The sequence below is a fragment of the Chiloscyllium punctatum genome, chromosome 5 (genome assembly GCF_047496795.1).
Source record: "Chiloscyllium punctatum isolate Juve2018m chromosome 5, sChiPun1.3, whole genome shotgun sequence".
Lineage (NCBI taxonomy): Eukaryota > Metazoa > Chordata > Chondrichthyes > Orectolobiformes > Hemiscylliidae > Chiloscyllium > Chiloscyllium punctatum.
Genome location: NC_092743.1, coordinates 68,914,971 through 68,930,598, shown reverse-complemented (window position 1 = coordinate 68,930,598; position 15,628 = coordinate 68,914,971). Strand labels below are relative to the sequence as shown.

Below are 15,628 nucleotides of genomic sequence, written 5' to 3'. Positions count from 1 at the left end.
TTTAGTGAACCTAGCTTGAATTATCTTTTTGCTATATTAAGGAAATTCATGGCAGTAGCGCAGTTAAAAAAAAGTCTCAACAACCAACAATCTTTAAAATGAGGGTATGTTAGGGTTGAGACTGGAGCAGATATGGTTAAAGACTGTTCCTACTCTCTCATGGCCATCATCTATGCAGTGCAGTTTGTGCTGGTGTGAGGCCAGTGGGGACTCCACCCCTCTCGGAAATGAACCTTGTGTTTTGTGAAACTTTCCGATTAATATCATTCTGGGTGGTACACAGAATCTCATCCAACTAAGTCTATTGCTATGGATAAGTCATGATTTGGAGATGACGGTGTTGGACTGAGGTGTACAAAGTTAAAAATCACACAACACTAGGTTATAGTCCAACTGGTTTAATTGGAAGGACTAGCTTTCGGAGCGTTGCTCCTTCATCAGGTGGTTGTGGAGGACACAATTGTAAGGCACAGAATTTATAGCAACAATTTACAGTGTGATGTTACTGAAATCATACATTGAAAAATACCTTGATTGTCTGTTGAATCTTTCATCTGTTCAAATACCATGATAGTTTCACTTCTTTCATGTATAAATTACAAAACTTTTTTTAAAAGTTGCATTCTCAGGTTAGCTGTAACAATTGGTGTTAGCTAGACAATATGTTGAAGGTCGACCCATTGTCTCAGCATGCTCCTGCCCCACTGAACTCATCTCTACCTACCTCAACCCCTAGTCCAGGAACTCCCCACATACGTTCGAGACACCACCCATGCCCTCCAGCTCCTCCAAGACTTCCGTTTCCCCGGTCCCCAACGCCTCATCTTCACCAAGGATATCCAATCCCTCTACACCTCCATCCGCCATGACCAGGGCCTCCAAGCCCTCTGTTTATTCCTCTCCAGACATCCCCAACACTACCCTTCCACCGACACTCTCATTCGTTTGGCTGAACTGGTCCTCACCCGTAACAATTTCTCCTTTGAATCCTCCCACTTCCTCCAGACCAAAGGGGTAGCCATGGGCACACGTATGGGCCCCAGCTATGCCTGTCTCTTTGTTGGCTACGTAGAGCAGTTGATCTTCCGTAATTACACCGGCACCACTCCCCACTTCTTCCTCCACTACATTGATGACTGCATTGGCGCCATCTCGTGCTCCCGGGAGGAGGTTGAGCAATTCATCAACTTCACCAACACATTCACCCTGACCTTAAATTTACCTGGACCATCTCTGACACCTCCATCCCCTTCCTGGACCTCTCCATCTCCATTAATGACGACCGACTTGACACTGACATTTTTTACAAACCCACCGACTCCCACAGCTACCTGGATTACATCTCTTCCCACCCTACCTCTTGCAAAAATGCCATCCCGTATTCCCAATTCCTCCGCCTCCGCCGTATCTGCTCTCAGGAGGACCAATTCCACCACAGAACACACCAGATGGCCTCCTTCATTAGAGACTGCAATTTCCCTTCCCACGTGGTTAAATATGCCCTCCAATGCATCTCGTCCACATCCCGCACCTCGGCCCTCAGACCCCACCCCTCCAACCGTAAAAAGGACAGAACGCCCCTGGTGCTCACCTTCCACCCTACAAACCTTCGCATAAACCAAATCATCCGCCGACATTTCCGCCACCTCCAAACAGACCCCACCACCAGGGATATATTTCCCTCCCCACCCCTTTCCACCTTCCGCAAAGACCGTTCCCTCCATGACTACCTGGTCAGGTCCACACCCCCCTACGACCCACCCTCCCATTCTGGCACTTTCCCCTGCCACCGCAGGAACTGTAAAACCTGCGCCCACACCTCCTCCCTCACCTCTATCCAAGGTCCTAAAGGAGCCTTCCACATCCATCAAAGTTTTACTTGCACATCCACTAATATAATTTATTGTATCTGTTGTTCCCGATGTAGTCTCCTCTACATTGGGGAGACTGGGCACCTCCTAGCAGAGCGCTTTAGGGAACATCTCTGGGACACCCTCACCAATCAACTACACAGCCCAGTGGCCCAACATTTCAACTCCCCCTCCCACTCTGCAAAGGACATGGAGGTCCTGGGCCTCCTTCACCGCTGCTCCCTCACAACCAGACGCCTGGAGGAAGAACGCCTCATCTTCCGCCTCAGAACACTTCAACCCCAGGGGCATCAATGTGGACTTCAGCAGTTTCCTCATTTCCCCTTCCCCCACCTCACCCTAGTTCCAAACTTCCAACTCAGCACTGTCCCCATGACTTGTCCGGACTTCTCCTACCTGCCTATCTCCATTTCCATCTATCCACTCCACCCTCTCCTCCCTGACCTATCACCTTCCTCCCCTCCCCCACTCACCCATTGTACACTGTGCTACTTTCCCCCACCCCCACCCTCCTTTAGCTTATCTCTCCATGCTTCAGGCTCACTGCCTTTATTCCTGATGAAGGACTTTTGCCCAAAACATCGATTTCGCTGCTCCTTGGATGCTGCCTGAACTGCTGTGCTCTTCCAGCATCACTAATCCAGAATCTGGTTTCCAGCATCTGCAGTCATTGTTTTTACCTAATATGTTGAAGGTGTTAGCCCTCTGTGTTCTCTGTCTATGCCATGTGTTTAGATTGACTCTAATCTAAAAAGTGAGATAACAGAGTTCCACATGAGTTCATGCAGTCCCTGAGCAAAATACAATGTAACTCTGCAAGTACAAATTCACCCCACAAAACATATGTATATGTGTGTGTGTGGGTCTTTGTGTGTGTGTGTGTGTGCATGTGTGTCTGGTTTGGGGGGTTGTGAGTGTGTGAGAGAGTGTATATGTGTGTGTATGTGAGTGTAGAGTGTCTTAAGTCTGTGAGGGGGTGCGTGTGGGAGTGTGTGTGTGTCTGGAGTGGGGGCTTGTGAGTGTCTGTGAGAGAGAGTGTATATGTGTGTGCGTGAGTGTAGAGTGGTCTAAGTCTCTGAGAGGATGCATACGTGAGTTTGGGAGTGTGTGTGTCTATAAGGGTGTGTGTGAGCGTCTGTGTGTGTGTCCGTGTGTGTGTGTGTCCGTGCCCATGTGGGTGTGTGTGTGTGTGTGTGTGTGTCCGTGTGTGTATATAATGCAAAGATGGTCATCTGTAATGTAACAAGAACCCAAGGTCCCAGTTGAGGCCCTCCCTATGGGTATGGAACTTAGCTATCAGCCTCTGCTCGGCCACTTTTTGCTGCTGCCTGTCCCAAAGTCTGCCTTGGAGGATGGTCACCCGAAGGTCCAAGGTTGAATGTCCTGGACCGTTGAAGTGTTCCCCAACTGGGAGGGGACCCTCCTATCTGTTGATTGTTGCACGGTTCCCATTCATCCGTTGCTGTGGCCTTTGCTCGGTTTCCCCAATTATCCATGCCTCAGGGCATCCTTGCCTGCAACATATAAGATGGACAATGTTGGCCGAGTCACATGAGTACCTGCCAGGCATATGGTGGGAGGTGTCCCCACCTGTAATGGTGGTATCCATGTCCACACTCTGACACGTCCCGCAGTGCCTGCTGTGACAGGGTTACATGGAATTGTCCTGAAAGCCAGGCAGCCTGCTGTGGCGCGGCAGCGAAAGGCTGATAGCTAAGTTCGGTACCCATAGGGAGGGCCTCAACCGGGACCTTGGGTTCATGTCACATTACAGGTGATCACCATTGCACTACACACACACACACACACACACATAGACACGGACACACATATACACAGACACTCACACACACCCTTATAGACACACACACTCCCACACTCACACATGCATCCACTCAGAGACTTAGAGCACTTTACACTCACGCACACACATATACACTTTCTCACACTCACAACCCCCCCAACCCAGATACACACACAAAGACCCACATGCACGTATATATATATATTTTGTGGGGTGAATTTGTACTTGCAGGGTTGCATTGTACTTTGTTCAGGGACTACATGAATTCATGTGGAACTCTGTTATCTCACTTTTTAGATTAGAGTCAATCTAAACGTTATGGCATAGATAGAGAACACAGGGGGCTAACACCTTCAACATATTGTCTGGCTAACACCAATTGTTACAGTTAACCTGAGAATGCAACTTTAAAAAAAAAGTTTTGTAATTTATACATGAAAGAAGTGAAACTATCATGGTATTCGAACAGATGAAAGACTCAACAAACAATCAAGGTATTTTTCAATGTATAATTTCAGTTACATTACACTGTAAACTTTTGCTGTAAATTCTGTGCCTTACAACTGTGTCCTCCACAACCACCTGATGAAGGAGCGTCACTCCGAAAGCTAGTGCTTCCAATTAAACCTGTTGGACTATAACCTGGTGTTGTGTGATTTTTAGCTATGGATAAGGATAGTGTAAATGGGCTGCTGGTATGTCATGACCTTTGTGTTCTGAATGTCTATAGGAAATTGAAAACTAATAGAATCATAGAAAATCCCTACAGTGTGGAAACAGGCTATTTGGCCCAATAAATCCACACCCACTCTCCAAAGAGTAACCCACCCAGACCCAGTCCCCTATATTTCCTCCAACAAACATACCTAACCTACATATTCCTGAACACTACGGGCAATTTACCTGACCTGCACATCTTTGGATTGCAGGAGGAAACCAGAGCAAACCCATGTCAACAAAGGGAGAATGTGCAAACTCCTCACAGACAATTGCCCAAGGCTGGTATTGAACTCAGATCCTTGGTGGTGTGATGTAACAGTGTTAACCACTGAGGTACCGTGCTACACTTATGTTAAGTGTATGGCTTGTTCTACCCCAGGATAGCTGGAATGAAGGACTCTATGCTGCAAAGAATCTAGTGCTCCTAAACCCCTTTCACATACCATTTTGTAAAATATGCTATTCAACCCAATGGTATACAAGATTTGACATAATGATTGGTAGAAGCAATTATGATGTTCCCCTGTGAATTGGGAGGTGGTTGTCAGTAATAAAAATATATTGTTGCCATCAATAGCTCATTGATGTTGGAATCAGAATTTTATTCTAATTTGCAGACGTGTTGATTTTTGTTGACCTCCAGCACCAGCTACCTGTTATGTGCACAGAAAGGACAGTTCAAAACAATAGGTTTATGTAAGCTACATGGAAAGACTGAAATTAGTGCTGAATATAATGCAATTTTAATGAAGGGCAACTGACCCACTTGCTTCCAGTTGACTGGGCTAAGAATAAAGATGATATCTACCCCATTGAGTCTCAACCCACACTCTGACAAAGGCCAAATGCATATGTCGTATGGTGCATATTCAGCTCGATGGGGCAAAGCATAAACTACTTCTAATAAATTGATATACCAGTCTGGAGCTTTGCAAAATTTTGAACTATTCAGATCAGACATGGTGTTATCATCAGTTCCCTTCCACTTGGGAAAATAAAGGACATGCAGCAAATAGGCCTTTTTAGGCAAGGTGCCTTCAGATGTTCACCTTAGATACTGGCGGAAGAGAACATCCTTGCAAGGCAGGCTATAGAGTCATAGAGATGCACAGCACAGAAACAGACCCTTTGGTTCAACTCATTCACACTGATGAGATATTCTACATTAATCTAGTCCCACTTGCTAGCATTTTGCCCTTATCCATCTAAACCCTTCTCACTCACATATCCATCCAGATGCCTTTTAAATGTTGTAACTGCCACAAGTAACCTAAGTATTATTCTGGGTCTTGCTTTCAACTTTGACTTTAGCTGCTGCTACCAATCTGCAGTAAAATTTACCAATAAGCTGATTTCCTTGCGATCAATCCACAATTTCATGTTATGTAGTGCTTTGACATAACTGAGGAAGTTCATATGTTACCTTTTTTGCTTACAGATGTGCTCTATGTCAAAAAAGAACAACAAATGAAAATGCCGTGAAAAATATCTTTAGTTTTCAATTTGTTCACGTTAGAGTAACTTGACTTTGTGCAGTTAAAACAATTAAAAAATGTTGAGTTAGCTCTCGATAAATGCCATAATTGTTTTCTGCTTGGCATGATGTCTTTGGACATGCCCATTACATCATCAATGCAATCAAATCTGTTTGCTCTGTCTATGGGCTGCAGTGCAAAATCCTGGAGCATCTCTCTGGTCTTTGTGGCTTAAACGGGAGAAACAGGCAAGGCTGAGGAGGCTGGTATTCATCAGACTCTTCAATGTGATCAGGGCAATAATCTCATTTTCTTCATTGATACATTTTTGCCCATTTTTTCCTGATCCACGTCTCAAAAATACTGCAGGTCATTCAGGCAATTTTGTTGCCCTCATACTGTGTTGGCAATATCTTGAAATTTGCAAACAATATGCCTTGTTTAACTCTTCTGTCTCAAAAAGTGCCAGGTTTCTCATCGTATCCCCGTTATTGCAGACTGTAGCGTTTAAACTGTCCTTGCTTCACTTTCCACCATCACTTGTTTCAGTTTTTAAACATTATAGATGACCTAGTAAATGAAAGTAAAACAGTTTGATTTCATTTGTTTAAAGATGTTTCATGGTACACACTTGTTCAGGGTGTGTGCAAGACTGGGCTGCAGCTAACACTGCAGGCCTAACCAGGATTATGTGATCTAGTGTGGCCTAACTCTTCTTTGGTTGGTATGGTCACATGACAAGCATGCACAGTTTAGCTAACCTGGAATTTCCAATCTAAAATTTTGGTCTATTATGGACATCCTTCTATTGGATTTCCTTTTCTGCCATTGGGAATGGCTGACAATTTCTTGCAACCAAAGTTAACTGAATTTGACTCATCGTGATTCACTATTCTGACAGCAATTAGTACACAGTCTCCCTTTAAGTTGTCTCTGTGAGAGATAATCATGACAGGTAAAATATATTGATAACCTTGGAGCCAATGTCATTGCAAGACCTGCTATTAATTTAAATGATATTCCTTTGGGATCTAATTATGAAGTGAAAATATAATCATAATACAACTTCTTGTTGACTGTGGTTGTGAGGTAGACTTGGGTTTTGTTGGGACACACTTGAAATCTAAAATAATTGTTTATTTCATGTAGCCTAATGACTCTGTGTGTAGTATATTTTAATGAAGCATTCAGAGGAGCGATACAAATCAATGACTTAACCCAATCATAATGCAAGATATCAGATCAGATGACCAAAAGCTTGTCCAGAGAGGAAAACAAGACAGAAATACAGAGAGGTGGAGAGAGGGTATCGCAAATAGTGGAGAGTTTTAAAAATAGGGAGGCACAAGGTGGCCACAATGAGAGGAGCACAAATTTTTCAAAAGTGTATGGGGTTCACAGGAATAGGGAGGGACAAGACCATTAAAGGATTTGAAAACCAGGATGAGAATTTTAAAATCAAGTCATTGCTTTACTGGGTGCTAATGTAGATCAGAGACCACAGATGATGGGAACAGGATGTGAGTTAAAACATGGGAAACAAATCAAATAGAGTACAGTCAGGAAGTGTATTTTAATGGGTTGACCATAGACAAGGAAGGCACTTGAGCTGAGATGGGCAAAGTTGAGGAATGTTAGAGATGGAATAGATGGTCTTTATAATGACATGACTGAATCAGAAGCTCATTTTGGAACTGAATGTGACACAAAAGTTGTAATTAGACTGGCTTAATCATAGACTTTTAAGTTGGTAGCTAGGGAGCAGAGTTCAGAGTGGAAATTGAAAGTAATGCTTCAGTATTTGCAATATTTAATAAATACATTTCTCATCTAGTACTGCATGATGGATCAGCAATGTAATAATTTAGCAACAGTGGAGGAGTAGAGCGAAGTAGTGGTGACATACAATTTGGTGTCATTAACGTACTTATGAAAACCAATGCTGCTATCACTTAAGTCAGACCTAATAAAATGATATGCTGTAGATTTTTTAAAAAATGGATAGGTCAACCAAACTACACATTGATTTCTAATGGGTGAAAGTGGGTACTGCAGATGCTGGAGATTAGAGACAAGGTTAGAGTGGTGCTGGAAAGGCAAAGCAGGTCAGGAAAATAGACATTTCAGGCAGGGGCCCTTCATCAGGAAAACCTTCAGCAACCTGATGAAGGGCTTTTGCCCGAAACGTTTATTTTCCTGCTAATCAGATGCTGCCTGACCTGCTGTACCTTTCCAACATTACTCTAATCTTGACATTGATTTCTAATGCAGAATGTGTAGAGACAGAAACTGAGTTAAACTTTGAGTCCAATCTGACTCTTTTCCAGATATCATCTTGTAAAGAAAAATCATACTGGATTCAATGTTAACTCTGCTGTCTATGGATAAGCTTCTCGAGCACTTTCTGTGTTTTTCAGCCAAAATAACATTTCTTCACAAATATTATCCATTTATATTTAACTATCTTAGAATCCCTACAGTGTGGAAACAGGCCCTTCAGCCCAATAAGTCCACACCGATCCTCTGAAGAGTCTCCCACTCAAACCCATTATATATTTATCCCTGACTAATGCACCTAACCTACACATCCCTGAACACTATGGGCAATTCACCGAACTTGCACATCTTTGGATTGTGGGAGGAAACTGGAGCAAACCCACACAGACAGTCACCTAAGGCTAGAATTGAACTTGGGTCTCTGGCACTGTGAGGCAGCAGTGCTAACCAGTGAACCTCCATGCTACCCAGGACCATGACCCGATCCAAACTCAGGGGAATTAACAAAAGGTTTGTTTGCATGCACAGAGTTAAATTAACTCTGGGTTGGTTTATTGATTGTGGTTAATAGATGAAAAAAAACAACCACGGGTAATTTGATGATGTGTGTAAGAGCACTTCTGCATATAAAACAAATATCGGTTTGGGATACTGACACAATCAGCCATCCTCCAGCTTTGAATGTCGAAGTTGAAGGCAAACAGGGGACATCCTTGGAACAATTGGTTAAGTTTATCAAGTTAATTAAAAGCCAATTAAGAACTAGTTTAATTCTCATTTCTTTAGCAAGGGATCATCTTCCTGATATGTTAGCAATTCCCAGTGTCAATAAGATGAGTGCATAGCAGGAGAAGTTTCTTTAGTGAAACTGAAAACTTTGTTAAGTTTACATGGAAGTTGGAAGCACCTCTTCTGAAAGTGCCTTCACTGTTTGATAGGTGATTACGAATTTATTGCAATTCACTTCATCATTCCAAGATGTCATTTAATTTCAGTTGAACTTCCTTTTAACACCTAATGGGAACAGCAAAACACCTTACACTTCTGATGGTCAAAAGTGGACAGCTCTTGTGGTTCAGAAACAGCAGTAGCAACATAAGTAATCTTTTATTCAGCCACTGTGATCATCTACAGCACAACTGAGATTGACATTGCTATCCAGCTGGAAAGAGCCAAGGCCTCTTTCCAAGAGTTTCTCATCACTACAACACCTTCAGCGTTTTGAACCAAAGCCTCCTTCTACGTGGAGCACATAAGAATGCATTAACCCTGGCTGACACGTGGCTGAAAGATGGTATCTTCGCTAGGTGGGGTGGCACTCAAGGGAAAGGGATTGCCAATGACGTGGGAACAAGGTGACTTTTGATAAACCCTTACCACAGGGAGAAAGTGAGGACTGCAGATGCTGGAGAGTCAGAGTTGAAGAGTGTGCTGCTAGAAAAGCACAGCTGGTCAGGCGACATCCAAGGAGCAAGAGAGTTGACGTTTCAAGTATAAGCTCTTCATGAGCTCTTCCTGATGAAAAGCTTATGCTTGAAATGTCATCTCTTGCCTCTCGGATGCTGTCTGACCAGCTGTGCTTTTCCAGCAATATATTCTTTGACTCTAAACCTGTACCACGATTTCTTGATGCCTGATTCCTCAATTTATGCACTATGTGTGCCTTTGAATGAGAAAAAAATGGCAGTCCCTTTTGTTGGTCTCCCTGTATGGCAAGTGCTCTGCTGACCGCCGATTGAATAGTAGTGGCAGAGTAGGGCCTTTAAGTGTATATTCATTTCCTAATTAAGAGTCAGCATTAGTGTCTGTGTGTGGAGGTTGCCTCCCTGCCAGGATCCCCCACCCTGTCTTCTGATCAAATGTTACCTTGCCACGTGAAGGAATCATTAACTTTCACCCAGAGTGCAGGTCTTGCCATTTAAAAATATTTTTAGGTCAGTCACTTTTCTTGCTTTCCTTGGGTACTTCTATCTCTTGGAGGGATGGTACTGTTCTTCTGACTTCCTTCTGCCAGCTGTGGGTTCTCGTACAGCCCTCTCCGATCCCTTAGCTGGATATCCAGGTAAACATGAGGGAGCATTAGAATGGTTTTCCTAAGTTGCCTCTCTATTCCCTTGTTTACTGCAGCTTCAAAGGTCCAAGTGCTGGTGAACCCTTGGAATCCAGGCTCTGGTCCCTTCTTTATCAAAATACATCTTTCCTTTGACAGAATTGACACAATGTCCCACCTACTGTCCTTAACTGAGATGATTCAAAAGTGATCCTGTCATTCCATCAAGAATTCCGCTCTTAGTTACCTACAATAAATTGTTTAATATCTGTTTTGGTCCATAAGATTAAATACAAATATTTCTTAAGTTACAGTTGAGAATAACACACTCATAGGAGGTTACATTAGTATTTCAGAAGAATGATTTGGTAAATTAATATTTCTGGCATACATCATACATTTACCCACCAGTGTACTTTTAAATGCTGAATCTATTTGCTTAATTATGGGCCCTTTAGGATTACTTGAGCTATCGTTGGAGGGAAGTAAATAATGAAATTCTGCCTGCATGTTTTTGCAGCTTGACAGGATTAGGTCATCACTATTAGCTTAGGGTGAAGATTTACTTTGAACTAATTGCTCTTAACATGCTGGTCTACTTTACCTTTGGGATGACAGTCGGCAGGGCTGTGGTGTGTCTGGGGGGGCCAGAGTTAGATTTCACTTTTTTTGGAATGATGACTCTTGCCAGGGCCTCCAGGACGGAGCTCTGTTTTTTCTTGACATACAACAGAAGTTATGTGTTACCTGTTTCCACTGGGCACGTGTCACTTGGATGTTTTCCTCAAATTCTTTTGTGGCAATAGTTGTGCGTGATAAGATGAGAACTGCACCTTATCTGTAGTTAATAAAATATAGTATGAAACTGGAATGCAACATTACCATTTAAAGGACAGTGCTCATTTCTCAAAACAAGCACATTTTTGTCATGACAAATTTGACCGCTATACACAGTGATCAGTACAACAAAGAATTTTGTTTCAAAAACTGTACACTGTTAAATAGTCTATTCACTATACAAACTTTCATTTTACTCTCAAGGTGGAGAAGATCATAGAATGCCTGCAGTGTGGAAACAGGCCATTTGGCTGAACAAGTCCACACCAATCCTCTGAAGAATAACCCGACCGGACCAATTCCCCTAGCCTATGGGTAATTTAGCATGGCAAATTCACCTATCCTGCACATTTTCAGACAGTGGGAGGAAACCAACGCAGACATGGGAGAATGTCTAAACTCCGCACAGTCACTGGAGGCTAGAATTGAACCCAGGTCCCTAGTGCTGTGAGACTGTCATGCTAACCAGTGGGCCACTGTGCTGCCCTTGTCAAATTATTATATTGCCATCATGACAAATATTTCAACAATAATTTGTTTTCTGATTATGTTGACTAATGCAGGCATGCTTGAAGAAGCAAATTGAGTTGCTTTAAAAATGTATTGACAGCTTTTTAAATATTTAAAAATATCAATCATTTAAAAAAGGGATATTTCTGACTTATATTAAAGATGAATTCTTTGCCCACCACGGATCTTTCCTTTGAGTGCTGGATCCAGCAAACCAGATTTGGAACAGTTTATGCCATGAGGGAACATGGCCTTTGTGGAAAAAGTTCTTGGCCAGCTTCCCATTTGTTTAAAGTGCATAATTGGTGTAGTTTTCTATAATGTGCATTATGTCATTTGCTTGTGACGTTATTGTGTGGGAAAAGAAACATGCCCTGCTACAAAGTGGTGTGCCAAACATCTTGAAGATTTTAACTGATCATTGCTAATCCTCTTGACATGGATGTTTTCATTAGGTCAAGGATGATCAACTGTTTTCCCTGTGTATATCATGAATTTATAAAAATGCTACTTTTGCAATTGTATTTTAAAAGAAAGCCTTTATTAGATGTGGCTTTATTTCCAGTCTTCTAATTCAAAATGCTGGATCATAGGAAAATATTACACTGAGTTTGCATCTTTATAGTCTGGGTTTTGTAGCTGCATCATGATGGCCCTGCAGGAGGTGGTGTGAAAGGATCGGATGAGTTGCATTTTGAAGGCAGACATTGGGGAGATAGGAAGTAAGTTAATGACATTAAGAGTTACACATGGCAAAGTCCAACAGACTAGTGGGTGGTGTGGCAATGGCTACTAGTTACAGTTTTGGTAGAATACCCAGATTTGCTTCAACACAGGAACACCACCAGGCAAATGTATGAAGCAATCAAAAAGAAAATGGTTCAACAAAGAAGATGGCTCTGTTGAAAACAAGACACAGAGGTAATTGTACACTGCGATAAACAGCTGAAGAGATGGGTGGATCAATACCTTGAGCTGTAGTGAAGGGAGAGCACTGTCACAATAACTCAGAACATGGCATTGAGATAAATGATCAGTCATGATCTGGAAGGGCAGAACAGACTTATCAGGCTGAATGGCCTACTTTTGTTCCTATGTTCCTATAATGCCACACCTCTTGAATCCTCAAGTATAGGAAACTGATATTACTGCAGCAGCTTATGGACTTCACTGTCTTTGCTGGAGGATGAATTATGGATCACAAAGGATTCCAATGTTGTCAAACGTAGTTGTGATCTGGTACCATCTTTCATTGACGTGTTCTTCCCTTTGCTGCTGTCATGACTTAAGATCATCTATCGAGGATGCTTACTTTCATTATAAAAGTTGAGGGAAGCATCTTCAATCTTGCTCACCCGAGATCCAGGACAAAAGTAGATCAAATCCTTCTCAGAGGGTTGTTTTACACTGTTGATTTATTCTCTAATATTGCATACCATGAAATATCTTTTTGTGGGATATGGGCAGAGTCTTTCATATTTGGAATGAGTTTTGTTTGTCCATTGACATTAGGAGGAAAATATTATAGTCCAGAATGTTGTCATACTGAGATCAATCAGCAGTAACAATGTAAAACTGAGGTGGTTGTCAGCTCCATGATCACCTGCAACATGTTATTGATGCTAAAATCAACAGACGACTGTAAATGAAATAGTTGTTATGTTTAAGCTGAGTAAGTGAGTGAAACAACAGCAACCTAACTAAAAATATTAAACTGAGCCTGCCAAACCTATGACTTCAGCGTACTACTCCACAGTTGTGAAACCTGGACAACATTTCATAGTAAGTAGGAGAAAAGGCTGAACAGTTTTTACCTTTTGTTGTCTGAGACATATTCTTGCCATTTCTTGGTAGGAGAAGGTCACCAACTCTGAGGTCCTGGAGTATGTCAAAGCAAATCTGCATGTACTCAAGCTAAGTGCAAGACATCTGTGCTAGCTTGCCACATTGATTAATTGGATGGATGATGACTATATACCCAAGACCATTTTATCTTCATGGTGAATGGAACACTGGCATTGACATATTCTTTTGTTTTTGTTTCTGGACGTCTGAGCCTTCATACCTCCACCAAAAGGACACCTGCAACTGAGCTGTGAAGGTAGGCAACATTGACTACTAGGAGATAGTCGCTATCATGACAGTCATGACACCTGGTTTGTCAGGAAAAGCATTGGAGAAGGTGAGCAGAAACAAAAGGTCAGTTGGCTTCGGAGAGTGACGAGAGAAAACAGATCACTGAATTGTGCATCTTCTTGGTTGACTATCTTCCTTTGAGGTAAATGGAGTAGAGACTGGCATATCAGAGCAGAGTTCTTGAGCCAAACTAGATGGTGTTTAACATAAATTTGATCACCATGTTGCTAAACTCAATCCTACAAGACTGACTGCCACCATTATTTTGTTAGTATTTTCTGTTTCTATAGTGAGAGATTTTCTTGCTTTCATACTGAGAGCAAACAAAATATTTTGCCACAGTTATTGACAGCATTACACAAATGTCTTTGGATGGTTGTTCAAATGGTTCTCAGAAACTGAGTCAAGGTACACTGTTGAAGACGTTTTTCATAAGACTCAAATCAGAGGGCCAGATTGTGGATGTTTCTTTTCCCAAGCACAATAGGAACAAAATTTGAGTCTACTCCAACTCATTTCTTTCAGGAACCATGCTATCCGAATGTTATGATTTTTCTTTGTTATAGAAATATGGGCTGAATTTAACCCCTGAAGCCATGGCTGAAGTAATTTATGGAAAAGAGATAACTAAGATTCAACGTACAATTGATGTCTTCTTATCGAAGTAATGAATGCTGTTTAAAAAGTGTTAGATATTGCTGGGGTTGTTTGCACGACAGGAAACTCTGGACAAAAAAGAAATCCAAAGAACTGTGATCCTGGAAGTCAGAAACAAAAACCAATATTGCTGAAAAAACTCAGCAGGTCTGGCAGCATCTGTGGAGAGAAAGCAGAGTTAACATTTGGGGTCCAGTGACCTTTCTTCAGAACTCTTCAGAAAATCTGGAGTGAGTCAATGAATTTGATCTGGAAATGTGCAACAGGCTATTTTGAATCATATCCTTTATTCAATGGAACAAAGGTGATTGCATTGTTAGTCTATTTCTAATAGCTAATTTATTTGCAGTTGCAGAACATGACTGCAACCAGAATCAGAACATATACATATCAGAATATTTTTAATTATATGGACATTTGTCTTTGAGACTCTTAGTGAGAAGAACATTTCAACATTCTTCTTGGGCTTCATAACGAGGAAACAAAATAAAACATGCATGAGTATTCATTAAGATTATAATGTGAAATTATTACACAGGGAAAAATATACACATCAACAAACCACTCTCTTGATTAGTCCTGTGAGTACTAGAAAAGTTTTAATGTCATATTTACCGTATAATGACTTGCTGAGGCTATTTTTCTAATGTAACAAACACTTATTGAATTTCTAATGAATGCTCCATGCTTTATACTCGAACAGAGTGAAAACACATAATGCTTTGTGCCTAATCAGCATGAATTCCCTTTTTACAACTTAAAATAGGCCTGAACAGTCATTATAATCATTAGTATATAGGACAGAACAAAATGTAAAGTAATAGTGGCAGTTTAAGAAGTTGAAGTCTGGCACTTTATAATGTTCCATGAATGTAAGCTATTAAACACAAATGATTGTTTTCGTGACCACTGGGAGTGTTTCTTTGTACAGGGAATCTTGTGGAAGAGATTTCACAGGTTTGAATTATTGTTTAGTTGGATACAAAAGACAACAATCCAGTTCACTGTTGGATGAAGTTATAATGTATATAGGGAAAAAACACAATCTATCTTCACTTCGTTATTTTTATTTTTAAAACGTTTTTTGGGAAAGTGCATCACCAAGTACTGAAAATATTGCCATGATGAGGCAGGGGGAAAAATACTATGTCAGGAACCAGTGCTGTTTGGCACAATAGTTGTTTCAAAGTGATGAAAGATATCTCAGCTGAAAGTGGGTTTTTGCTGTTGCTGTTAAATATTCAACTGTACCTACATGATTTAAGTGATACGTATCAAAGCACTATTACAC

At 41.5% G+C, this 15,628-nt stretch overlaps 1 protein-coding gene across 2 annotated transcripts in view; it reads left to right on the top strand.

The window, feature by feature from the left end:
• LOC140477143 (peroxidasin homolog) overlaps window positions 1-15,628 on the top strand; it is a 583,119-nt gene that overhangs the window by 999 nt on the left and 566,492 nt on the right. The gene's annotated exons all lie outside the window — the stretch shown is intronic.